This window comes from Corythoichthys intestinalis, chromosome 1 (genome assembly GCF_030265065.1).
Source record: "Corythoichthys intestinalis isolate RoL2023-P3 chromosome 1, ASM3026506v1, whole genome shotgun sequence".
NCBI classification, from domain to species: Eukaryota; Metazoa; Chordata; class Actinopteri; order Syngnathiformes; family Syngnathidae; genus Corythoichthys; species Corythoichthys intestinalis.
The window spans coordinates 51,090,375-51,116,616 of NC_080395.1; the positions used below are offsets into that span (position 1 = coordinate 51,090,375).

General features: G+C 38.3%; 1 protein-coding gene across 3 annotated transcripts in view; it reads left to right on the plus strand.

The window, feature by feature from the left end:
* LOC130912005 (protocadherin-9) overlaps nucleotides 1-26,242 on the plus strand; it is a 284,657-nt gene that overhangs the window by 240,466 nt on the left and 17,949 nt on the right. The window lies entirely within an intron of this gene.

The following is a 26,242-nucleotide window of genomic DNA, read 5'->3' on the forward strand; positions in this document are numbered from 1 at the left end:
CAATGACAAGTCAAGTTCATTCACACCTCACAGATGTTCTCTTTGAGGCCAAGCGTGCCGTTCCTGGAATTGCATCTTAATGGACCGTAAAAACATCAGAAAAATGCTATTTCGTACCCTGACTCAATATACTACACACTAGAAACTAGTATTTTACTGGAACGTAGCTAACTATTATCACATTAAGATGATCTGTCACACTTACAACATATTTCTGACATTAGTTACAGATCTTTGGACTGAGAACAAATATATGTAACTGGTGGAAATGAAAATAGCATAATATTTCCTGAGATATTATTACATTAGGGAACTATTAGCTATACAGTATGAAAGGTGCTCATCTCTTTCCTGACTCCAAGGACAACCAAGGCCACCACAGTGACAGTAGGAACAAAAGACAATATACTGTATTTACAGTTACAGTAAATACAGACTAAAAAAGACTTGGCCAAAAATAACAAACAAAGCAATCAGTAATATCAACATATGTATATGTATATATATATATATATATATATATATATATATGTATATACAGTGGGGAGAACAAGTATTTGATACACTGCCAATGGGTTTTCCCATTGGCAGTGTATCAAATACTTGTTCTCCCCACTGTATATACAGTGCTGCTCGAAAGTTTGTGAACCCCCTCAACATTTTGGAATTTTCTATTATTTCAACCTGATTTCCTAATCAATCAATTCAGTAGTTTTTTTTTGTTTTTTTAACAGTTGTGTTGTCGAGACTAAATTAAAAAGAGTTTTCATCAACTGATGCAGGTGCAAAATTGAACTGTTTGGTCACAACCAAAACCGCCATGTCTGGCGAAAAGTCAACACTGCATACCACCAAAAGAACCTTCTCCCAACAGTGAAGCATGGAGGTGGGAATGTCAAGATCTGGGCTTGCTTTTCATCCTCAGGACCTGGACAACTCCACATAGTCCAGGGAATCATAAATTCTGAGGAATATTGTCAAATCCTAGAACATAACCTGACGCCATCTGTTTTGAAGTTAAAGCTTGGCAGAAGGTGGATCATGCAACATGATAATGATCCAAAGCATTCCAGCAATACAACCAAGGAATGGCTGAAAAAGAAGAAGATTCGTGTTCTGGACTGGCCCAGTCAAAGTCCTGACCTAAATCCCATTGAAATGCTGTGGCGGGACCTGAAGCGAGCAGTTCATGCCAGACGCCCATCAAACCTCTCTCAACTGACTGCGTTCTGCAAGGAAGAATGGGCAAAAATCCCCCAAAGTAGATGTGAGAGGCTGATTAGTCACTACAGAAACCGTTTGGTTGAGGTAATCTCTGCAAAAGGAGGCGCAATATCCTATTAACTGAAGGGATTCACATACTTTTGCACACATGATATCTGAGTTTTTCTTAAATCAACCACTTTTGTTAAATAAAGAATGACAATATAACTATTTCTTTTGTTTCAGTCCATTATTTGGAATGTCAGTATTGTGGATTTGGGTATAACTTAACATTTAATAAGGTTATTTTAGTTTTTTTTACAAAAAATCTGACCATCGCTGTGGGGTTCACAAACTTTCGAGCAGCACTGTATATAAAATATATATATATATATATATATATAACAAAAATTAAGTAAATTCAAACAAGCTTTTTAACTCATTCCCTACAAACATAAACAGCACCAAATAAGTATATGGGGGGTATATTTTTCTCAGAAAATGCACGCAGCTGCATATTTTTTGGACTGTGCCGATTCTCCCTTCAACTTAAATCGTACCTATTGTCTTCAGCAGAAAAAAAAAAAACTATAACAGGAAAAATAGCATCTAAATTCATGCATGTTACACTCGTGGAATTACACTTGCTTGAACTTTCTGTCCGAGCTGCCATGACAGCTCATGCGTGCTCTGTCTAGGTCAGCAGGTGGCAGAGTCGTGATGCTGCGTCGCTAAAGGTGATTCTGCCGTCCATAGATATTCCGCCGGCAGTCTCTCCTAACACCGTATTCTGAGCTATCAAGGCGAAATGCAGAGCGTATGAATATCTTAATTACACCCCCTTCTCTATTTAACCATACAGTATTGGTTATGAAGGAAGTGGTGAGGCATTTACATGTCTCCGGAAGACTCTGCGATACAATAGTAGCAGAAATCGTCAGACTTCAGTGAGTCATACTTATCCGGTCGCTTCATGTACATGACGAATGTATGGGCAGGCAATGTGTGCGGTGAGATCATTGAACCTTGAAATTCATGTGCCTAAAAAAATGACTAAGATGCAAACATGGCCAACGGAGAACAATGATCCAAGGTACAGTTAGGACAAGAAAGAGAAAGAAAGATTCCCGCTGTCGCAATCCAGTGTTAGCACCACCTGCAGGCAGAAAAACAAAAATAAACGGGCGATTTGGGTGCAGTTGGATCAGTAATTGGGTTTTTGATTACCTCCGGAAATGGGAAAGCCTTTTTAACCGGTAAAATCACTTCTGAGGATAAGATCGATGGCGGCTACTGGCAATTTCATTCAAGTAGTGATTTTAAATTTACCTGACAGGATTTTTGAGGACAAGTGGAAAAAATGCAATGAGGCACACATGTCACTCAACTCCCTTATATGTTAAAATGTCAGAACCACAGTAAATGTGGGTTGAAACGGAAAAACTCTATCAAGCAGTAGGGACTGTTTTGTAGTAGTACTATTCAAAGGAGTGATCTTAATTAGTGTGTCAAAAATCAGAGAAAGTGTTTAAATAGACAAATGGTTTAAAAAAAAAAAAAAAAAAAACTCATCTAGCGCATCAACAATTTGCTTTCTGTGCGTGTAGAAAAACATTGTGTTTCCCATTATTGACTTCCTTTTTTTTCTTATTATGAGTTGAAGAGATCCTCCATAAAGTAACCACACGCGTGGTAAGAAAAACACCCATGTTTCTGAAAGCCACTAATGAAAGCAAGGATGTTATGACTGGGATCTGTCATGTGCGTTAACAAAATCTAAATCAGCAAGTACAGTGAAAGCTGTGACAGACATCCCTTTTTGCCAATTTGGTTAGGTGCCAATTTTTGGAGGGAAATAAATTCTAATTCTTATAGGTTTCATCATTCAAACATGTTAAACTGTATAGCCCTGGGACCAATTCATATGCCAAGAGAACTGTGGATTTCAATGTCATATTTAAGGCTGTTCTCATGGTCGTAGCGTTGCAACTTACCAATGTGCAAAAGGGGCCACACACCTCTTGGCCAATGTAGTGTGGCAGCAGTACATTCAAATGCTGGAAAAATAGACGTTATGCCTGTTCATCTCGGAACAGTTGTGAACACTACACCAGGATGTTTATGTGGATAAACGACTGACATTGAGAGTGGTTCCCTGCTGTAGTTTAGGGCAGATGCAGGTATTCCACCTCCAACTCCCTATTAGGCGACGTGAGCCTCTGCATTCCTGATATCCTGCTAGTTTTGAATTTGTCATTGCAATTAACCATTACATCCAAAGCCAACTGCGCGTAAGAATTTGGCAGAGATGTCAAAAGTTGTGGTGTTCGGTATTTTATGTGTAGAAAAAATGACTGGTAAAAGCAGATGGACAGAATCTGTGCCCTTTAATTAAGTACACGCAGAAGTGTACACCAATGAAATTAAATCCAACATGCAGGAAACATTTAGAATGCAATTGTTTCAAATGCACTAATTTTCCCACTATCAAACATAAGAGGCGAAAAAATAAACTGATAAAAACTGATACTTTTAAAAATGTCATCAACAAGAATTATCAACAAAAAAAAGCTGGTTTAGTTTTATTTAATAGTAATCTTTGCTAACTCTTGTTCACGTCACATGGCTAATTACCTTTGAAAATTGTTAACAAGCTCTTTCTTTTTTATGTAAGAAGTACAGATAGTTGTCCTTAAAAAGGGAGTGATTAACTTAGGAAACAGTAACATAGTACAGGTACTTTTCTATCTACTTAACTCTACTTCCCACCTCTTAATATTGGTAAATGTGCAGGAAAAATAGATTTAGGCTACTGTTGATTGAATACTTCACAAGGATTACCGATTAATTGACCAACTGCTGAGAGTGCTTGACTCATTGACGGATGTGTTGTGGGATGAAACTGTTGAGTTTAAGAATACTAAAACACGAAATATACAATAACCCTGTAAAATATATGCTATATACAAACATTGCAAGAGCGAAAACATGTAAACATTTGGCATCTTCATCACTGAACCATTTAACCGGTTATTATACATTATTGGTATTATTATTATTTATTTATTTATTTATTTTTTAATTTAGCTTTTTATCCATAGTTGTTGAATGGGTAGCGAACGACTCATTTTTTATGAACGAATTGTTTGGAGGAACTAGACTGAACTAATCACCTTCTGCAATGATTTGTTCTTGAGGAAGTTGGGACTTGTGTTGGAGGGGGTTGAGAGTTGAGACGCAAGCTGCAGCGTCTGACATCGTGCACGACTAATCAGTTGCCAGCCTCATCGCAGGCAGGGGGAGGGCGCCGAAACAGAATCCGAGTGTCTGTCACTCACTTCTACATGTGGCCAATAAGCAGCCAGCGTGCAGACAGGGGCAAGACTAAATTATGTCCCTTCCTATTCACTAACTTGGTCCTGACCGAGATTGCTGAGATGATTCATTCTGCAACGTAACTTGACTTCCCAGTCAAGCAGTGAATGTGTCAAGAACTAAAAGGAAAGGATTTTGTCACATATTCTTCAATGTGGAGCCTATCATATGCTACACAAACTCATAAAAAACACCACGCAAACATACTGACCATGGTTTAGTGTACTACTTTTCTCAACAGACTTGAGACTACAAATGACGAAACACTATCAACTTTACAGGAATTTAAAACTTCCGTCAGTAGCTACAAGGCGAGAAAAAGTTGAGCTGCGGACACATCACGGAAGCGCGGGGGAGAGAGAACTGTCAGCGACCCGAGCTGAGCTATGAAGACTTCACGGCGGCAAAATTTATCTTATATGTGCACAGGAATTATGACTATATAGTATGATTACCATAATATTGATTTGCAATGGAACAGTATTTTCATATCAACATGTTTTGAGTGTTTTATTTATTTTTTTCATGTCAGAGCATGTTGGGTGTTGCATGGTTTGACAAATTAATGTGGAGTCCATCCGTCCATCCTTTGCTACTCAAGCGCCCCAAAATTAAACACACATGTGCACGGGGATGTAGCTATGGGGCTGTTTACATGGCGACTCTGCAACACCAAGACGCAATGACTGTGTTGCGGAGTGGCCTCACGTCCATATGGTGTCGTCGAAGACGGAAGGCAAAGACGCAAAACTTGGAATCCTGCCTCCAAAGTGGAAGGATTTGATTGCAGGGGCTTGGGGGGCCTTGCTCTTCATCCATATTAATGGAACGCTCCTGAGTCGATAACGTCAGCACCCGGGCGTGCGCAGCAGTGCTACTAAACATTAGAAACAGCAAATAGCGGAATGTTGGCTTTAATTTACCGTTTTAATTTTATTTTTAATTTAAATATGTTGAATGTTTTCATTGTTGTGCCTTTTGGAGCAAAAGAAAAACACCATTGCTTGGAGTGAAAAATTTAGCACTGTTTCATTGTTTTCGTCTCAGAGCAACTAATTTGACAACCAGCTATATACACTTTAGTTATAATGATAGTTACCAAAAACTAATAGTAATGAGCATAACAACAAAAATACAACGGAGAGTAAGTTAACTATGATGCGGCAATATTGTGTACGTATGTGATCAAGATCATGCTGGAGAACGCCCGTGCTTCCCAAAAAAATGAATAATTAAAAAAGTGGAAAATGTTTAACCATGTCCCAAATCAAAATGCAAGCATGAGCCTCGACTTTGATCCCATAGAAATATGACAGACGACACGGAAGTTCTCTTTCACTATTGCAGCGGTGGGGGAGGTAGCGGAAATATAATAATAGCATCCGTCACTCAGTGACACTCACTTCTGAATCTATGACAAGCGGCCAGTGAGGAGCCTGTGTGCAAGAGGGGGAGGGACCAAGAAATGTCGCTTTTCGTTCATTTACGTTGCTAAGCGGTCTTTGATGATTTGTTCGGCAAAGTCACTTCCTGTTCACCAACCGAATGATTCATTTCGGGGGCTAGATGTGGTCAACGATTCATTGAATGATTTGTTTGAACAAATCTTTTTTTTTTTACTGTAGAATCATAATAGATTGGTTACCTCAAGTGAACTGTTTATCCCGTTACTAATCCATAGATTATAAAAAGGAACTGAACAAACCCGAGGTGACATCACCGACACCTTTAACATTTTCTCCCGACTTTTCACTATTTAAGGCAGCATTATTTAAGTGTGCCAACTTACCACTTGCCATTCAACTTGATTCACAACAGTCATCACCATACAACATTGCTGAATCAGGATTAAAGGAAAAAAGGTTCAACAATATTGGATGTTGTTGAGTAATATCTTTCATATAGTGTAGACAGGCCACGCAACAGGATTTGACTTGAGGTTGACTCCTGCTGACTCCACACATATGGAGCGATGTTGATAGTGTAGTGAGGCTTTATTGTTACTGTCTTCGTCTGGTGTATATTGGTAGCCCCACTGGCAAAAGTGATGCTTAAGGGTAATCTCTCAGGCTTTGCTGTTGTGGCAGTCAATAGAAAGGGCGGGTGTTCAGATGCCCTATTGTGCTAAGAAACCGGTACACATCTTCCCCTCTTCCTCCAAACAGGTCTCTGCTGGATATGCAAACCCTCCAAACCTTGTGGTATTCAATAATTTGACATGCATTGTTGAAAAGTCATTTTGCTTCTCGTTCTAATGAATAGTACTTTAAACAGGTCAAGTCTAGATAAATGCAATTTGTTGTGTCAAAGACCTTGCAAACAACCTCATCTTAATCTTAATTTCTGTTGGGTTGTTATTTAAAGAACAATCTGCCCCTATGCCTTATCCTGACATAAATGGCTGTTTGATCGGCAGTACCCATACGTGTGTAGAAACATCATGAGGCTGTATCTTCTAAAATTGTGTGGTTCTTTTGTGTGTCAATCAAGGGTAGGAGTATGAAGGCATTCAGCCACAATGTGGTGTAGCAATGATGCTTTGGCATCACTGAAATTCTTCCAAAACACCCAATCAGATTATCCTTTAACAACTTTCAGACCCAGAGAGGACATATGTACACTGTATTTGGTTTGGTATCCAAGAATTGTTGTAGCTTTAATTTGTCATTTCACAGTTGTGTAATATTTCCAGAAAGCTGGTATTATTTATACTCGGCTGCATGCCCAAAGAGTAGTATGAATAAAAATGTATATGTAAATTAATCATGTTTTCAAGTCATTTCATTTCAGAACATACAGTGTGTAAGCAGGTTGTGGGTTAGAGTTGACCAGTCTATGTCATTTATAATGTAATGAGTTTGTACACTATTGAACATATGCTTTGCTCTTTGATGGGTTATTCTGAGTAGTAGTTTGAGTGTTCCAGCTATCTGGGAGTTAGTTGTGATGAATAAGATCAATTTGCGAAGACAAATGTATCCGAGTGAAATTCAAGTGGGTTAAAACTTGGCGATTCCGAAGCATATACTGAGACAGTGATACATCGGTTTACAAACGACCCAACTTTGGTTTGAGATACGAACCGTCGCATGAGTTGCCAACAGAATTTTGACTTAAAGAGCATTAGTTGGTGGCAATTATCTTAAAAACGAGCAGCCGATCAGAAAAATTAATCATAATATAAGAAATATAAACATATTAAAAAAGAGGCCAAATGCTTAATATTACCACAGTTTAGAGCAGGTGTGTCCAAACCTGTCCTTAAAGGGTACAGGTTTTTGTTCCAATCGATTCAGCACTGTTTAACCGTCTGCTGAAACAAGCAGCACCTGAATGCACTCAACTGATTACACTTGCAAGACACCAGATTGGTGAAAAGATGTCATCTTGATAGGTTGGAATAAAAATCTGAACCCACTGCAGCCTTTTGTGGAATAGTTTGCTCACCACTGGTTTACAGAGTTTGAGATAGCCTAGGATCTTTTTGAGAGCATGGTTGTGGAACATTGATACAATACATGACATGTCATTGTACTGTATTTAGTAATAAAACCTTACACATATTTACCACCAGCAGGGCACGCAACCCCAATCTGTTTGTGCATGTCTTTCAGAAGACAATAATTTGACTGCATAAATTATCAGCTGTTCTTTGTCCAACCTGTGGATAAAAAGCAATTATTGCACTGCAACTGAGTCCAGTAATTAATGCATTTACTGGTTTGATGCAACGGTTCAAGTGTTAGATGGATGTTTTTATGGGTCAGATGAAGTGACGAGTAAGAATAGAAGTGAAAATTTTATGCAACTCTTGGCTAACATGACACCCACCCAAGGCCATGAAGTATATAACATGCAGAGTAATGTCATTTAGACCTTGGCAAGCTTCTTGTGGCCCACTCAGGGGACCTTCTCGCCTCCGCAACGCCTCTCTATTCTCAATTCTCTCCGCCCTCTGCCTCTCGTTTTCCTCTACTCCTTAGCAGCTTTGTTGTTCTTTTCTTTCTTGCCTCCCTACCCTCCCTTTTCCCATCTACTTCCAAAAATCACTGTTGTCCTTTTTTTCCATTTATCCCTCTTCACCCTTGCTTTTTACATCCTGCATCTTCGAGCTTGCCTGGTTTATGTGCCCACTATACTATCGGGCGCCATCACACAAAGCAGTGCCATGATCCAGAAACCCCATTAACACTGGGATTTCACCCAAAGATTATTTAAGTGTGGTATGCCTGCCAGGCAGGGTTGTTCTCTGTAATCTCTACAGCCCAACAAATAGAGTAAGACTCTGGGAAGAAGGGATTTGGAGAAGTTTGAAGGCTGATTGGGTTCTAGAATGCTTACAAAATGGGAATTTTTAATATTTCAGTTCCATATGGATTTGGATTTAGGTCACGGGGGCAATAGCACAATGTGTTAAAGAGAAGTTGAGGTTAAATCCCTGGCACTATGAGCCCTTTCTTCATGAGCTATGTATTCTTCGGAGGTTTGCAAAGTAATTTAATTTGAGGTAATTGTAGCAGGGATCCATAATTAAAATAATTCAAATGCATGCCATTTATAGAAGTAGAAAATTAAATGATAATAAGCCCGCTGGCTGTTTTTCCTCGTGCCCCATACATGTCTTTCCTTTCATATCCATTTCTTTAAACTTCTAAAATCACATTTCCCAATGTGTCACAGGATTGAACGTTGGATAAAAATACCAAACTTAAGACAAAGCCAACAAAGACACCTTTTATCTGACTACTTACTAAATATTGCTCTTTTGGCGACTTGTATCTATTGATTTCTACCTTTGTTTATCGTGTCTGTTTGTGTTGCATTCCCATTTGTGATTGTGGAAATATTGGTGTGTGTGTGTGTGTTTGGGGGGGGGGGGTATATATGTCCAGGTGGTAGCAGAATGTGTCCTCCCCACAGCACAGTGATCCTTTCACATAGGCAGAGGTCTTTGACCCAATCAGTGAGTCAGAGTGCCTGCTGATTTTTTGACATTGAGAGGGGCACAGACAAAGCTACTCATCAAACATCGAATGATTGAAAGGATTGCAGGAGAAATGAGTTTGGGCAGAGGAACATTTCCTATTTGCATGCTATCCTTGCTGTACAACGCACTGGGGAAAAAAAAAATATTTTTTATTTATTTTTTTTTTACAACTTACACTGTTTCTGATATACAACCCAGCTAATGTTACATTGTCACTCATGGAAATACTATGTACTATACTATAAATACGGTAAGCATTAGAGGTGTGCATCGGCACTGCCCTCACGATTCGATTCGATTACGATTCGGAGGGCCACGAATCGATTCAATTCGATTCGATTCAGAGGATCACGATTCGATTCAGTTCGATTCGGCAATGCATCGCGATGCATTAAAGCCTGGGATGCATTAAAATTCTAAAGCAAAGCATATTTTTCGTGAATCATGAGCCAACACAAGCGGACAGACATTAAACAACTTTTTATTGGCTCTTGTGTCACTCCAAGTTGAAGTCAAATGAAAATACTTTCAGATGTATATATTAAAAAAAAAAAAAAAAAAAAAAACAGATCACAGCATTTAATTAGAGCTTTGAATGAGACCAGGGCTTTCTCTTTTTTTTTTTTTTTTAAACACAGTAGCAGCCTTTCACACAGTGCAACATCTGCAATCCTGTGCAAAATCAGTAATAACAGTCACTGTATTTTAGTCACAACGACCCATCAATAAAAACATTCAAGTAAATATTAAAGAAAACGACAAAGAAAATATTGTAGTGCAGCAGCATCTTTATCGCAATATCAATCCAGGGATCAGTTCAGTTGCAAACAAAACATCAACTAAATTGCAATGTAGAACAAAAGTAAAATGTAGGCCTAGCCCACTATATATGTGCAATACAGGTTAGATCGGGCCTAAAAAATCCAGCCCGACCCGACACGGCCCGCTTTTTTTTTTTTGTTGTTGGAGTGACGCGAAAAATAAAACGCAGCAGCAGCAATTTATTTTCATTTCTTCGAGTTGGCATAAAAAACTTACGTTTTCTTAATGTTTAAATAGTCTACATATTTTTATGATCATTATAAAAGCATTTACACAACAAAATAACGCTGGGAAAGTTTAATATAAAACAAAACAAAAAAAAACTTGGGTTTTGCAGACACAGAGAGGAGAAGATTCAAAAGGATCACATTTCTGTTGCCTTTGTGTGCATAAATAAAATTGTCCTTCGTAACGACTTCTCAGTTGGCAGAAAAAAAACGCAAGTTTTCTAAATGTTTAAATAGTCTACATATGTTTATGATCATTATAAAAGCATTTACACAACAAAACAACGCTGGGAAAGTTTAATATAAAACATGCGGGCCACGGCGTTCATGTGTGTGCACAAGCAAATGCACAATACAGAGAGCCTTCTCTCAGTTTTATCCCATTTTTTTTTTTTTTTTTTTTTTTTTTTAAACCTGTCCTGTTCAGCTGTTTGACACAGAGAATGGAAGTCTAAGTGCCCAGATTCTGAACAGTTTTAATGTTTCACATTGAGAGTCTGACATACTCCCATTGTGATCATTCAAAATACCTTTTTATTATGACAAAGCAGCGAACAGGAAGGGATTATGGGGGGACAGAAGAAAAGAAATACAAGAGAAGAAGGAAAAGAAACACATACACAAACAACAACTAGAAATACATTGAACATCTAAACTAGTTACTAATATGCTGGTGCTATCGTCAGCGAGATGTATTTCCGGTTTACACCATGTGGGGGCCTATTGGCCAGTGAAAGAGGAGAATGGGGGTGGGGGTGTCTATAAGCCTATAAGCTAAGTGATTGAAAGGGGTAGAGTGTACACAAATCAGTTCTGTGATCTAGAACCCAGTAATCGTGTGAATCTCTTATGAGTAAGCCCGTTGGCGACCAACCCTACGCCGCCGCATTTTTTATATAATTTATTAGTCCGGCGCGGCAGCCCGACCCGACCCGAACGTGAATGCTTAACATTTTGGGCCCGACCCGACGGGCCCAAAATGTTAATCGAGTTCGGGTACAAGATCTAACCTCTAAGAGATAGGACATAACATAACAATGGCTGACGCGGAGAAAGAGGAAGCGAGAAAGATTATTGATGCACCTAAGACATTGAAAGCAGACATCTGGAGACATTTTGGCTTCTACGAGGTTGGTGGGAAACTTGACCAGAGTTATGCGGTGTGTAAAAAATGAAACATGAGAATAATAATACAAATGGGGAAACCAAATCCGTTGCATCACCGGAATTGCGCTGGGAAGATTTTTGAACGTACTTCTATATTTTAAAATGCGCTGAATCGATTCGGCTTGTTGCCCACATCGAATTGAATCGTCCATGCCCCGCATCGGGATGCATCGCCTTATCGATTATTGTTGACACCAGTAGTAAGCATATTTAATGGGTGCATCAATAATGAGCATTCCCATTATTGTATAAATCCCCACGTAAGACAACCTCATTGGATGAAAAGATTACATGTCATGTGTATCAATGACCTCAGATAAATAACACTGGTCTACAAGCAAAATGCTTCCTGGATTAAAGTAGTGGGACTTGACCAAATTTGGGCCAATAAAAATGAAAAATTAGGTCAAAAGTCTCAATTGGTTATAGTTTTTTAGATACAGGATCTGGCAAAAATGTTACAATCCAAGCAATTTAGGCATAAATAGGTATTGATTGAAATAGAAAATGGTTATTTCTGGGTAAAGCCAACAAACATTAAAATATTTTTTCCAATTTTCCAATCCATGTCACCATAGTGCAGGGGTGCTCAAGTCCAGTCCTCGAGAGCCCCTATCCAGCTTGTTTTCCATTTCTCCCTCCTCCAACACACCTGAATCAAATAATCATTATCAGGCTCCTGCAGAGCTTGCTGATGAGCTGATTCAGGTGTGTTCAAGGACGGAGACATGGAAAACAAGCTGGATAGTGACTCTCGAGGACCGGACTTGGTCACTCCTGCCATAGTGAGTATGTTTTAACTATTTTTATGTCTGAAGCAGATGTTTTCCAAAATTTTATTGACCAGTCTAATGTTTAATGTGTGTAATGTGGAAATAATGTTTACATATCTTTTGCAAGAGGCCTTGTCAGTTCTGAATATTCTTTTCCATTTCCCTTTAATGGACCTATTGTTTTATTATTATTAATTTTAAAACAAAACATTGACATACATTATGGCCTTTGTTCAAATTGTATCATTCATTCTTCCATTCATTCATTCATGCATCTTCTGTACTGCTTATCCTCACGAGGGTCAAAAAGATGCTGGGGCCTATCGCTGATAACGATTGGCAGGAGGCAGTGTACACCCTGAAGTGGTAGGCAGCCAATCACTGTAAAATTATATGATAACACTAAGAAAGAGATGTTTAATTTTGCTGAAATTCACATCATCACTGCCTATGACAAATTAAAAAATGAAATATTAAATTTCAAATAAATGGCACCTATGCTGGTTTTGTTGTGTTTTACAGGATGGCTAGTCACCAGTATATGCTGCGCTAAAAGTGCATCACAGTCACAATTTCATATTTTTAGGTGGGTCATTGACAACAAATAAATCTACCCTTGAAATGTGTTTTTAATTAAATGAGGTGCAAAACATGTTTTTTTTTTTTTTTTTTTTTTTTTTTTTTAAAGGTTTGCTTTGTTTTTTGAAGTGTTGGCAGCAACGTTGAAAAATGTGTTAACATGAGTGGAGGACCAATATTTCCAGTCTCATTAACAGGAAAGCAAAATGCTGTCAACTAAATTGGTTAAACCATTCTGCTCAATATTATAGTCTTCTTAGTAATTAAAACCCATGTTCGCGTGCCATGTAATTTCATGAGTTTTGGCTCATGGTGAGGGGAAGGCTCCAAATGGAGGGAATGGAGTCTGCTTTCATCCTCATGTTCCATGCGTAGCAGTGAGCGTGCATGCTGGAAAGAGTAAGCACAACGAGACTGGCAGGGGAGAGTCCTGATTGTAGGCACAGATGTAAGGATTTATGAGTCCTCAATGCTGGCATTTACACAAGGCAACATAATAAAAATATTGTCATATCGGGCCCTCGGAGACACAACGAAAGCACATAATCCCTGAGATTAGTGTGATTGATTGTTTCCTCCAAACGAGATTAAAAATAGCAAGATAGTTACGATCTTCCATGTGATTGACTGCCGAGCAGTCTAAGGTGCACACTGCCTCTTGCCCAAAGTCAACTCGGATGGACACCAGCTCACCTGATACTGTAAAGGATAAAGGGGGAACAGGGAAAGGCATGAATTAGAATGAGTTGCAATTTTTCCTTCCTATTTTTTTATTATTATTTTTTTAATGTTGTGACTCATAAAATGAATGACAATTAACCAGTTTGTACCCCAATGTCCTTGAGCTCATTCTGTTTTGCTGCTTATTATTTATATTTCAGCAGATGTTTCCATTATTTGTACCACCCCGTACTAACTCTGCCTCTCTGGAAAATAAATGACTGCAGAGGAACCTTGCAGGTAACACTTTAAACAACCTCGACAAGTGCACAGCTTGTATCAGAGCACATTTGATTTCCTTGGTTTGAGATTTCAAAGGTATCACCTGCTGTAATTGCTTGACTCGGGAATCTATAAATCATTGTTCAGTAAGGTCATCTTGTAATTTCTTTCCTAATGTTGGCATTTATTTTCCTACCGTGCTCTCTCTCCTATTTCACATTTAATCTAGCCAGGTCATTTGAAAGATTAATTGCTGCCATCTTAAAAAACAACAAATTAGTTTCACACAATCTGGCATTAAATGTAATCACAAGCACACACATCAATATGAACACAAAAGAAAAAAAAATACAGATGAAGCTATCACAGTGGTGCCCTTTTCGGATCCTATGAAGAGGACCTGTCTTTCCCTCAAAGAAGTTAATATCAACTACACATCTGGGCTACTGATTTTGTTAAAATTAAACTAGTTTGCTTTTGTGACATTTTTTAATCTTTTCCGCATTGTTTCCGCAAGTTATTCAAATGCCCATGTTTACATTTGGGTATTGCCTTTATTTGTTGTGGTATTAAATGTGTTATCTAATAGTTGTCAATCTCTATTCCTACTCAAAACCAAAATATTTGCGTACTGTGGCTGATAAAGAATAAGAATCTTCTCTATTTTTGTAGGACATATGCCCACAGTCTATCTGAAGGGCTAGACAACACCGTGATCATGTGCATCTCAGTGATGGGGCGGGGATCATGTTTAATACAATGAAAAGACACATCATTTCATTTTTCTGCCGCGTAATAGTGGAGAAAAATACAAATCAAACCTAATATTTCCTGGAAGTAGGCAAAATATCCATTTTCAGACATTTTTAAATGCCAGTGCCATTGTGTTTGAACATTTCTTTTTCCATTATCAGACTTCTAAGAAATCTGCGATTTGCATTTAAATACTTTGTGCAGCCGTTTTTCACAGGAAGGTTATATTAGCTGGTGACTATTGCTTTAAACAAAGGAGTTGTGATCATGAATGGTATTCAAGTGAATATATTCAGAATTTTAGAAAGGGACAATCATTAAACAAAGCATAGCTATCGAGAAAATAGTGGGTGCCCATTCTCTATTTGATATTGCCCAGCTTACCATTAATGATGAATTGTAGCCTTTTGTAGAGGCCTTTAGAGCAGGCGTGTCAAACATACGGGCCACCAGCCAACAGGCTGACGGGGTTGTTTTGCCTGGCAGGCACGTTGCAGCTCATTCATACTAAATACACAGAATCACATAGTTTTACGCGGATTTTGACATGGCCGTCATAAAACCAGAGATTTTTTATTTGTGTGATCAAGTGCGTGCTCCTCACAGTCCAATAGATTGGACGTCTCACACTATTAGTGACAGACAATGAGTTAACCAGGAAGTTAACCATAAACCAAGAAACCAACCAAAATCATTAGGCAGTGACCGATGAACAGAAAGTGACATGCAATTTGATCAACAGGAAAGGATCCAAAATGTATAGAAAGTGACCCCGGAATGCCCCAAAATGTACAGGAAGTGACCTGCAAGTATCCAAAAATTACAAAATGAACACTTTGGCTTCCATGGACAACGATAGGCATCCGATTCACTTAAACTAGAAACACTGGCTGTGAATGCTCATATTTCAGTGCCATTGACAGCGCTAGATGTCCAATCCATTTTGACTGGGATGGGCGAAAGAATTTAACTTACCCGGTCAAAAATAAACTGGTCCGGCCTGCATGGGATCTAATTGCCATAAGCATGAACCTCAAACCAAAATGAGTTCGACATTCTTGCATTTAAGAGTGTTGGAAATGAGGAGTTGGTGGCCCCACTCATTTGACCCGACAATGAATTTTGGTTTGTTTACATAATTGCTCATTTTCCTGATTCCTAAAGCTCAACTAGCTTTTTCCTCACAGGAACTTTAACATATTTTTTGCCTTCCTTTTAGCTGAGGGTAAAGTAAACTCAATGGAGCCTAGTGGAAATGTGTAGGAGTCTCTCAAGATATAAGAAACTCATTGCAAAGTTACACTTGTCAAAACTTACACTGGCCAGTCAAAGCTGTATGTGTATTTGTGTGAGTATGTCATCAGCCCAGTTGTCCGTCAGGGTGTGTACACTTAAATGTAACTATTCAAATAAATTACATTAGCAGAGGTGGGTAGTAATGCATTACATTTACTCATGCTATTTATTTATTTTAGTTTAGTTTAATTAAATGAACATGTTTGTGCTGGAGTGCCACGTCAAATTTCATTGTTCACAATGTTCATTTCGTTGCTGACAATGACAATAACGACCTATTCTATTTTCTTCTATTCAATATCATGGTAGGAAATCTACAATAGAGGAAATTCATGCTCTTTGGTCAGGTGATGTTTAATTTATATTGAATTGATGTGCTGAGAAAAAAAATCAGACATTTTAAGCAGTTACTCACATTTTTACTAATTATTTGAGTAATCTTTTGTTGTTGTTGTTTTTTCTGATTTTCAAATTGTGTTCATTTTTTTGAAGTTTGTTTTTGGGAAGTTTGAACTTGGTCACTTCTCAAATTTAAAAAGCAATCTTGTCAAGTTATAGTTCACAAGCCTTTTGTAAATATCAGAAATCCTTCCAGCGCGAATGATGAGTACTTCACAGAGGCATTATTTACTTTTTAAGTCGCAGATATACTGATGAATGAAAAATCAAGTACTATTGTTGAACTCACATCACCTTCAGCTGAAATTATTTTTCTTTAGAATTCTGATATGAATGCAGTGATGAACATCAATATAGAGTCCCTTGCATCCTAGTTAGCTTTTCTATTAATTTTGAAACATGATTTAAAGCAACAGTCATTCAATCCACTCGCCCCTCCTTTAACTTCCCCACAACCACACATCCATTCATTTCACTTTGTACCCTTTTACCTCAGTCCAGAATTTCTGCATGGACATATCTAGATGTCCATGCAGAAATTCATTGTTCGGAAATGTTCACAATCTTGAAAATCATTTCATTTTAGGAATCATTAACTTTTAAATTTGACACTTTGGCCAAAATGACACACATTTCACACAGTGAAATGGCATCTCTGCATCACCAAGCGAAAATAATTACTGGTATACAGTGGGGCAAATAAGTATTTAGTCAACCACTAATTGTGCAAGTTCTCCCACTTGAAAATATTAGCGAGGCCTGTAATTTTCAACATTGGTAAACCTCAACTATGAGAGACAGAATGTGGGAAAAAAAACCAGAAAATCACATTGTTTGATTTTTAAAGAATTTATGTGCAAATCTTGGTGGAAAATAAGTATTTGGCCAATACCAAAAGTTCATCTCAATACTTTGTTATGTACCCTTTGTTGGCAATAACGGAGGCCAAACATTTTCTGTCACTCTTCACAAGCTTTTCACACACTGTTGCTGGTATTTTGGCCCATTCCTCCATGCAGATCTCCTCTAGAGTAGTGATGTTTTGGGGCTGTCGTTGGGCAACACGGACTTAAACACACAGATTTTCTTTTGGGTTGAGTTCTGGAGAATGGCTAGGCCACTCGAGGACCTTGAAATGCTTCTTACGAAGCCACTCCTTTGTTGCCCTGGCTGTGTGTTTGGGATCATTGCCATGCTGAAAGACCCAGCCACGTCTCATCTTCAATGCCCTTGCTGATGGACGGATATTTTCACTCAAAATCTCTCGATACATGGCCCCATTCATTCTTTCCTTTACACAGATAAGTCGTCCTGGTCCCTTTGCAGAAAAACAGCCCCAAAGCATGATGTTTCCACCTCCATGCTTCACAGTGGGTATGGTGTTCTTCGGATGCAATTTGGTATTCTTTCTCCTCCAAACACGAGAACCTGTGTTTCTACCAAAAAGCTCTATTTTGGTTTCATCTGATCATAACACATTCTCCCAGTCCTCTTCTGGATCATCCATATGCTTTCTAGTGAAACGCAGACGGGCCTGGACGTGTACTTTCTTCAGCAGGGGACACGTCTGTGTTACTGATAGTAGCCTTTGTTACTGTGGTCCCAGCTCTCTGTAGGTCATTCACTAGGTCCCCCATGTGGTTCTGGGATTTTTGCTCACCGTTCTTGTTATCATTTTGACGCCACATGGTGAGATCTTGCATGGAGCCCCAGATCGAGGGAGATTATCAGTGGTCTCGTATGTCTTCCATTTTCTAATAATTGCTCCCACAGTTGATTTCTTTACTCCAAGCGTTTTACCTATTGCAGATTCAGTCTTCCCAGCCTGGTGCAGGTCTACAATTTTGTCTCTGTTGTCCTTTGACAGCTCTTTTGTCTTGGCCAAAGTGGAGTTTGGCGTGTGACTGACTGAGGTTGTCGACAGGTGTCTTTTATACCGATAATGAGTTAAAACAGGTGCCATTAATACAGGTAATGAGTGGAGCCTCATTAGACCTCGTTAGAAGACGTTAGACCTCTTTGACAGCCAGAAATCTTGCTTGTTTGTAGGTGACCAAATACTTATTTTCCACTCTAATTTGGAAATAAATTATTTAAAAATCAAACCATGTGATTTTCTGTTTTTTTTTTTATCCACATTCTGTCTCTCATGGTTGAGGTTTACCCATGTTGACAATTACAGGCCTTTCTAATATTTTCAAGTTGGAAAACTTGCACAATTGGTGGTTGACTAAATACTAATTTGCCCCACTGTAAATCACAGTAGCGGAGGTGGGTAGTAATGCATTACATTTACTCTGTTACATTTACTCAAGCTATATTTTTAGTTTATTTAAATGCACATGTTTATACTGGAGTGCCACGTCAAATTTGGTTGTTCCCAATCTTCATTGCGCTGCTGACAATGACAATAAAGAACTATTCTATTCTATTCTATTCTATTCTATTCTATTCTATTCTATTCTATTCTATTCTATTCTATTCTATTCTATTCTATTCAATATCAGGGTTGGGAATCAACAATAGAGGACATTTATGCTCTTTGGTCGGGTGATGTTTAATTAATATATAATTGTTGTGCTAAGAAAAAAAAACATTGTATTACATCACATTGTAAACAGTTACTTACATTGTTACTGATTATTGGAGAAATATTTTTTGTTTTCGTTGTTGTTGCTTTTTCTGTTTTTCAAATTGTGTACATTTTTCTGAAAATTGTTTTTGAGAAGTTTGAACTTGGTCACTTCTCATATTTCAAAAGCAATCTTGTCAAGTTATAGTTCACAAGACTTGTTTAAATATCAGAAATCCTTCCAGCGCAAATGATGAGTACTCCACAGAGGCATTATTTACTTTTTAAGTCGCAGATATACCGATGATTGAGAAATCAAGTACTGTTGTTGAACTCACATCACCTTCAGCTGAAATTATTTTTCTTCAGAATTCTGATATGAATATCAGCATCAATATAGAGTCCCTTGCATCCAAGTTAGCTTTTCTATTCATTTTGAAACATGATTTATAGCAACAGTCATTCAATCCACTCGCCCTTTCCTTACCTCCCCCACAACCACACATCCATTCATTTCACTTTGTACTGTTTTAGCTGAGTCCATTATTTCTCTAGATGTCCATGCAGAAATTCATTGTTTGTAAGTGTTCATGATCATGAAAATAATTTTAGTTTAAGAAACATTAACTTAAATTCGATACTTTGGCCAAATTGACACAGCATTAATGATCAAGGGCATCTTTAACAGTGAAATGGCACCTCTGCATCACTAAACGAAAATAATTACTGCTATATACAGTATAGTTCTTAACGTTACAGAGATCTACTGATTTAGGGAAACTTTGGTCCATTTAGCTCACCAGTTTAAAGGCTCTGGTGTAATTTATGATGTCAGGAACCAAGATTAAACTGGCACACCTACAGTATGTTTGGCTAATGATAATGGCACCATTGCTGAGTTGAAAGTACTTTGAATGAACATTTATGACCGGTAAACAGCTTGAAGCTTTGCCTCTCATTAGGAGAACTATTAACTATCTGCCAAACTAAATGTTTTATGTTTAGCAAAGGCAGAATACATGCGGTACTAATATGAGCAAACATAAAAAACTGCCAAACTTCATTGGGAGAAATAAGTGGAAACGACAAAAAGTATAATTTAAGCAAGCATAACGCTGATAATTGTAAATATAACATATATAGGTTTGACTTATAGTTAGGTGAGCTTTATAGTCCAGAAAGTTTGGTATATATCAGTTAAATGTACTGTAAAAGTAAAGTTTTTATTTTATTTTATTTTTTTACCTACCACATATTTTGACAAAACTCCCGCCTTTGTCAGAGCTGTCATTGCTTCCTGTTCAGTTCATGAACCCTTCAAAATAAAGTTCCTCCACCCAATTGAGTCCATCTCCATCCCCCTGCCACCACTGGAGGAAGGTGTGGGGGAGCAAGAATGTTCCCTCCTCCTTTGTCATGGTTTTGCCTCCACCCTTCCTGACTATTCTGTATGCATTTTTTAAATTGGTTTCTGTTGTGATTATTTTGCCCTTTTCCTAGTCAATGATGTGGTTCGTTCTTCTGCATTTATCTGCTATCGCTGATTCTGTTTTCTCGTTTGACTGTTTTTTTTTTTGTTTGTTTTTTGTTTTTTTTCTAGTTAATGGTCCTGTATTTGCCTTCTCATGTTATTTTTTTGTCTCGTCTTTTCTCAGAGAAGTTGTTTCATCCAGTTTCTCCAGTGTTTGTTCAAATTCAAGATTTTGTAGATAACATCACATTTATTGAATAGTGTTTGTCTGTGGGGTGTATGAGTTTCCCAATTTTTTTTTTTTTTTTTAAATAGTTCTATTACTGTTTTTATTTGGTGTTTTCTCATGATGCCTTTGGTTATTTATCTGATGTATGGCAGTAAGTCCGTATTGTTGTCGTCAGCTTCATGTATTTACCGTTTTACTTTCTTTTTCATCTGATGGTTTTGTCTGGCTTTTTGTTAAATAAAATAATAATAACAAAATAAATAAATACAAGTTATACAAAGCACCAGGTTGGCCTAAAACCATTCAGTTAAATGACAGATTTCTAACAAACACAATACAGTGGTACCTCTACATACAAAGTTAATTCCTTCCAGTACCTTGTTTGTAAGTCGAAATAGTCGTACGTCGAGCAGGAGTTTCCCATAAGAATAACATATTATATTATAATTCCATTAATTCGTTCAACAGCCCAAAAACCTACACTAAAGACTTAATAAATACTGCTGTTACTATTGCAAATAGCAATTACAAAGAGCAACACCAATACATTATGAATGAAAATCGGAATAATAAATAATAATAGTAATAATAATACCTGTAATAATGTAACAAATCGGGTTCTAATGTGGCAGTCGTATTTTGTGTGGTGTATCTGAACGCACTGCGCGACGGCAGAGTGAGAGATTGCAGTTGAGATAGTATTCCTTTCACTTTTAATGTCCTATTGTTGCAGGCTGTTGGCGTGATTGTTTTTGCTCTGAAATAAATGATTAAAAACCTGACGAAGCTTTCGATCTTCTTGGCGATGGTTGTCACCTTTACTTATAGACTGGCAAACGGTGGTCGGAGGAGTATTGTCAAGCAGTTCACGGTCGCGCACCCAACGCTCATATTTTTCCATTGGTAAGCCTCACCTTTTTTCTTTTTTCACCACCTGCTTTAACATTTTTGGAACCCATGTTGACTTCTCTAACAAGAAAATCCGCAATGTGTGTGTCTCGCGGGAAAACAATGAAATTGCGACGCTGTCATAAATCGTCGAATTTCGAGGATTTCGTCGGATGTAGAAACGAATTGGGAGTCAAATTTTACGTCGGATGTCGAAAAGATCGTGTGCCGAAGCGATCGTATCTTGAGGTACTGCAGTACTCTTGAACATGATTTCATAATACTTACAATGTACACCCATGGTAAAAAAAACTGAGACACTTCACCATTCAATTGGATAACAATTGTCTTAAAACATTTGCCCGTAGGTGTAGGTCATCTGAAGATGAGCCCATGAGCAAGTGAATTAGATTAGATTCACTAATATCCAAGAGTACAATAAATACAGATTGGCACCTGACTGGCCAGTGGCATGGATGGCAAAGAATGATCCATTACATCACAGACAATATTTTTTTTGTATTGTTAAAGTCACCCTTTCTTCATTGAAAGCAGTCAACCACAATTGATCATGATTCGTTTATGCCATCCACCACACATCGCTCTTCTAGGGTGAATGTCGAAGTAATTTACAGTGGGGAGAACTAGTATTTGATACACTGCCGATTTTGCTGGTTTTCCCACTTGCAAAGCATGTAGAGGTCTGTAATTTGTATTATAAGTTCTCTTCAACTGTGAGGGACAGACTCTGAATACAAAAAAACTGAAAATCACGGATGATTTTTAAATGATAAATTTGCATTTAATTGCATGAAATAAGTATTTGATACATCACAAAAATCGAACTTAATATTTGGTACAGAAACCTTTGTTTGCTATTACAGATACCAAATGTTTCCTGTAGTCCTTGACAAGGTTTGCACATACTGCAACAGGGATTTTGGCCCACTCCTCCATGCAGATCTTCTCCAGAGCCTTCAGGTTTCGGGGCTGCTGCCGGGCAACACGGACTTTCAGCTCCCTCCATAGATTTTCTATCGGGTTCAGATCTAGTGACTGGCTAGGCCACTCCAGGACCTTAAGATGCTTCTTACGGAGCCACTCTTTAGTTGCCATGGCTGTGTGCTTTGGGTCGTTGTCATGCTGGAAGACCCAGCCACGACCCATCTTCAGGGCCCTCACTGAAGGAAGGAGTTTGTCAGCCAAGATCTGGCGATACATAGCCCCATCCATCCTCCCCTCAATACGGTGCAGTCGTCCTGTACCCTTGGCAGAGAAGCAGCCCCAAAAAATGATGTTTCCTCCTCCATGTTTCACGGTTGGGATGGTGTTCTTGGGGTTGTACTCATCCTTCTTTTTCCTCCAAACACGATGAGCCGAGTTTAGACCATAAAGTTCCATTTTGGTCTCATCCGACCACATGACCTTCTCCCATTGCTCCTCTGGATCATCCAGATGGTCAGTGGCAAACTTCAGACGTGTCTGGACATGCACTGGCTTCAGCAGCTGGACCTTGCGTGCGTTGTAGGATTTTAATCCATGACGGCGTAATGTGTTTCCGATGGTTTTCTTCGAGACTGTGGTTCCTGCTCTCTTCAGGTCATTGACCAGGTCCTGCCATGTAGTTCTGGGCTGATCCCTCACCTTCCTCATGATCAGTGATGCCCCACGAGGTGAGATCTTACATGGAGCCCCAGAACGAGGCAGATTGACCGTCAACTTGAACTTCTTCCATTTTCTTATAATCGCTCCAACAGTTGTTACCTTCTCACCAAGCTGCTTGCTTATTTTCCTGTAGCCCATCCCAGCATTGTGCAGGTCTATTATTTTATCCCTGATGTCCTTACACAGCTCTTTGGTCTTGGCCATTGTGGAGAGGTTGGAGTTTGTTTGTTTGAGCATGTGAACAGGTGTCTTTTATACAGGTAACAAGTTCAAACAGGTGCAGTTACTTCCGGTAATGAGTGGAGAACAGGAGGGGTTCTTAAAAAAGAACTAAGAGGCGAAATATTTACTAGTTGGTAATGTATCAAATACTTATTTCATGCAGTTAAATACAAATGTATTATTTAAAAATTATACAATGTGATTTTCTGGATTTTTGTATTAGATTCCGTCCCTCACAGTTCAAGAGAACCTATGATACAAATTACAGACCTCTACATGGCTTGCAAGTGGGAAAACCAGCAAAATCGGCAGTGTATCAAATACTTGTTTTCCCCACTGTATGTATGCGAGAAAATACCATCACAGAGTTGGATTCAATCGATCGCAATGTTAATATTCTGTATATTAATTATTATAACAGGTATTGTAATGACAATTATTATTTTCCTCTTGGAGAATTGTACCCTTTACTATCAAAAATCATCCATCTAAATTAATGGTTGATCTGATATTTGCTTTCCTTTGTGTTGTCATGGTTGTGAAGTGCAAAATCGTAGTGGAAGTGTTAGTTCATGTTGAGCTGCGTAATAAATATGGACAATACATTTTCTCAGTTTTTATTTATGTTTAATCATAGTGTCCAGATTACTTTTACCCTGCAATTGCTGGCACATGTGCACAATGTAAATTAATTGGAAACTCAAAGTTGTCTTTTAGTATGCATGTGGGTGAAAATTGTTGTTTGTTGGTAAAGCTTTTGTGGTTGACCGAACCTCTGGTCAATGCCTCTCTTCCAAAGTTTCCAGCTCATACTGTGTGACACTGAACAGGAAGGTCCGTCACATCCCTATCCCATACCCCATTTCCTCACATTACTAGCTTTACTGTATATCCATTTAATTTGGTGCACTTTTAATAGACGTTACTATTCTATCATTTCCCTAAGGTAATTAGGAGTAAATGTACATATATGCGCAGACAATGCTCGGAAATTATTATTCTTAAGTGAGGAGAGCAGCCTCCAAATTGCAATTACAAAGCTCTCTAGGGATGGACAAGGTCCTGATTTAACATCAAATTCCTCTGGGCTCAAAGTACTGATCAACATGGTATGTCTGTCACTATTTCGCAGTGCAAGTCCATTGCCTTTTCTGCTTTGCTTGTTCTTAATTCTTGTTTCTATCAACCTTTTTTAATACTTATCAAAACCGTCACGAGCCAGGGTAATGGGGCAGGGACAAAATAATTACAGGAGTTCCTCTCAATCTTCATAGATTAATATGGTTTATGCCATTCCCCACTTTATGTTTTTCCTGCTCAACTATTATCCAAAAGGGTAACTAGGAGGTAAAGCATTTAATCAAAGACATGTCTCCAGTGTTTGGTGGATATGATTTTAGCAGGTATGATCTTTGTATACTTTGGTACATTTCTTGGGTCAATTTGTAACAGAAAATCTCCTCTAACCTGTTCTCATTGACTTGCAAGCATTGAATTTTCCCCAAAGAGTTGTCACTGAAGATAAGGACAATAGACTAACTCGAGGAAACAACATAAAACATACAAACCATATTCATATGTGCATATTTAATTGAGTTTCACCAATACTGATACTAGCATCGGAAGGGGCGCTGATACGGATTGAAATGCAGACATCTGTATCAGCGAGTACTAAGAAATAACAAGCCGATCTTGCACAACATTTGCTCTTTAAGAATTATTTTCCAACTGCTAGTCTTTCCAAGATGGCCACCAGTTACAAATGCAATTTTTTAAAAAAAGGCAGCACTTAAATCATTTTGCATTTTTTTTTTTTTTTTTTTTACAAGACAAATCTATAGCTTGCGATCAATCTGAGAAACAAAAAACAAGGCTCCAAACCCATTTTAAAGCAATAAAACTGGCCACTGGAGGGCAGTAGCGCATTTTGTAAAGACTCGCAACCCGATTCAACAGCAATGAAAGGTCGGGCAGCACAGTCGGAGCACTGGCGGCAGTATGCCAGGCGGCAGACGACCGAACAAAACAACCAAGAGGACGCCTGGAATGCCAGGCGCTGGACGACAGAGCAAAACGACAGACCACCGTGCAGCGGGCTCGCCAAGCAGACCCCACAGAGATGAAAAAATAATCCATCTTTGTGAGACAGACAACGATGATGTAAAAGTTTATATGGCAGACACGGCGACAACGGCGTCATCTCGGCGACAACAGGCGTCATCTCTTTGTAGTCATGTGTAAACAAATTGTTACTTCGCTATCAAAAGCTCTATTTGTCTTGTTCAGTATGATATTCTATAAAAGGAAAACCTTATTCAGATGTTTGGGATGTAACTAAAGCAAAAAATAGCTGTGTTAAAGTCAAAGTTATGTTTGAAATGTATGCGTTTACAAAAAGCTTATTTTCTTCGTTTTTTCATCAGAAATTGGAAAATTGCTCAAACTAAGCTATTTTCTAATGCTGATTTCTAAAGAATGGAAAAAGATATGAACTTACTTTTTTTTCTGCTGAATGAAGAGAGTCTAATCTTTCTTTTGGTGGTTTCCATGTTTATATAGCAATAGAACTGATTTTTCTGTGGGCCTTGCAAAATCAGTCAAAATCCAGAAAAACGGCCGCGAGCGAAGGGCCTTGCTCTGGTGAAAATGGCTGGGAGTGAATGAGTTAATGT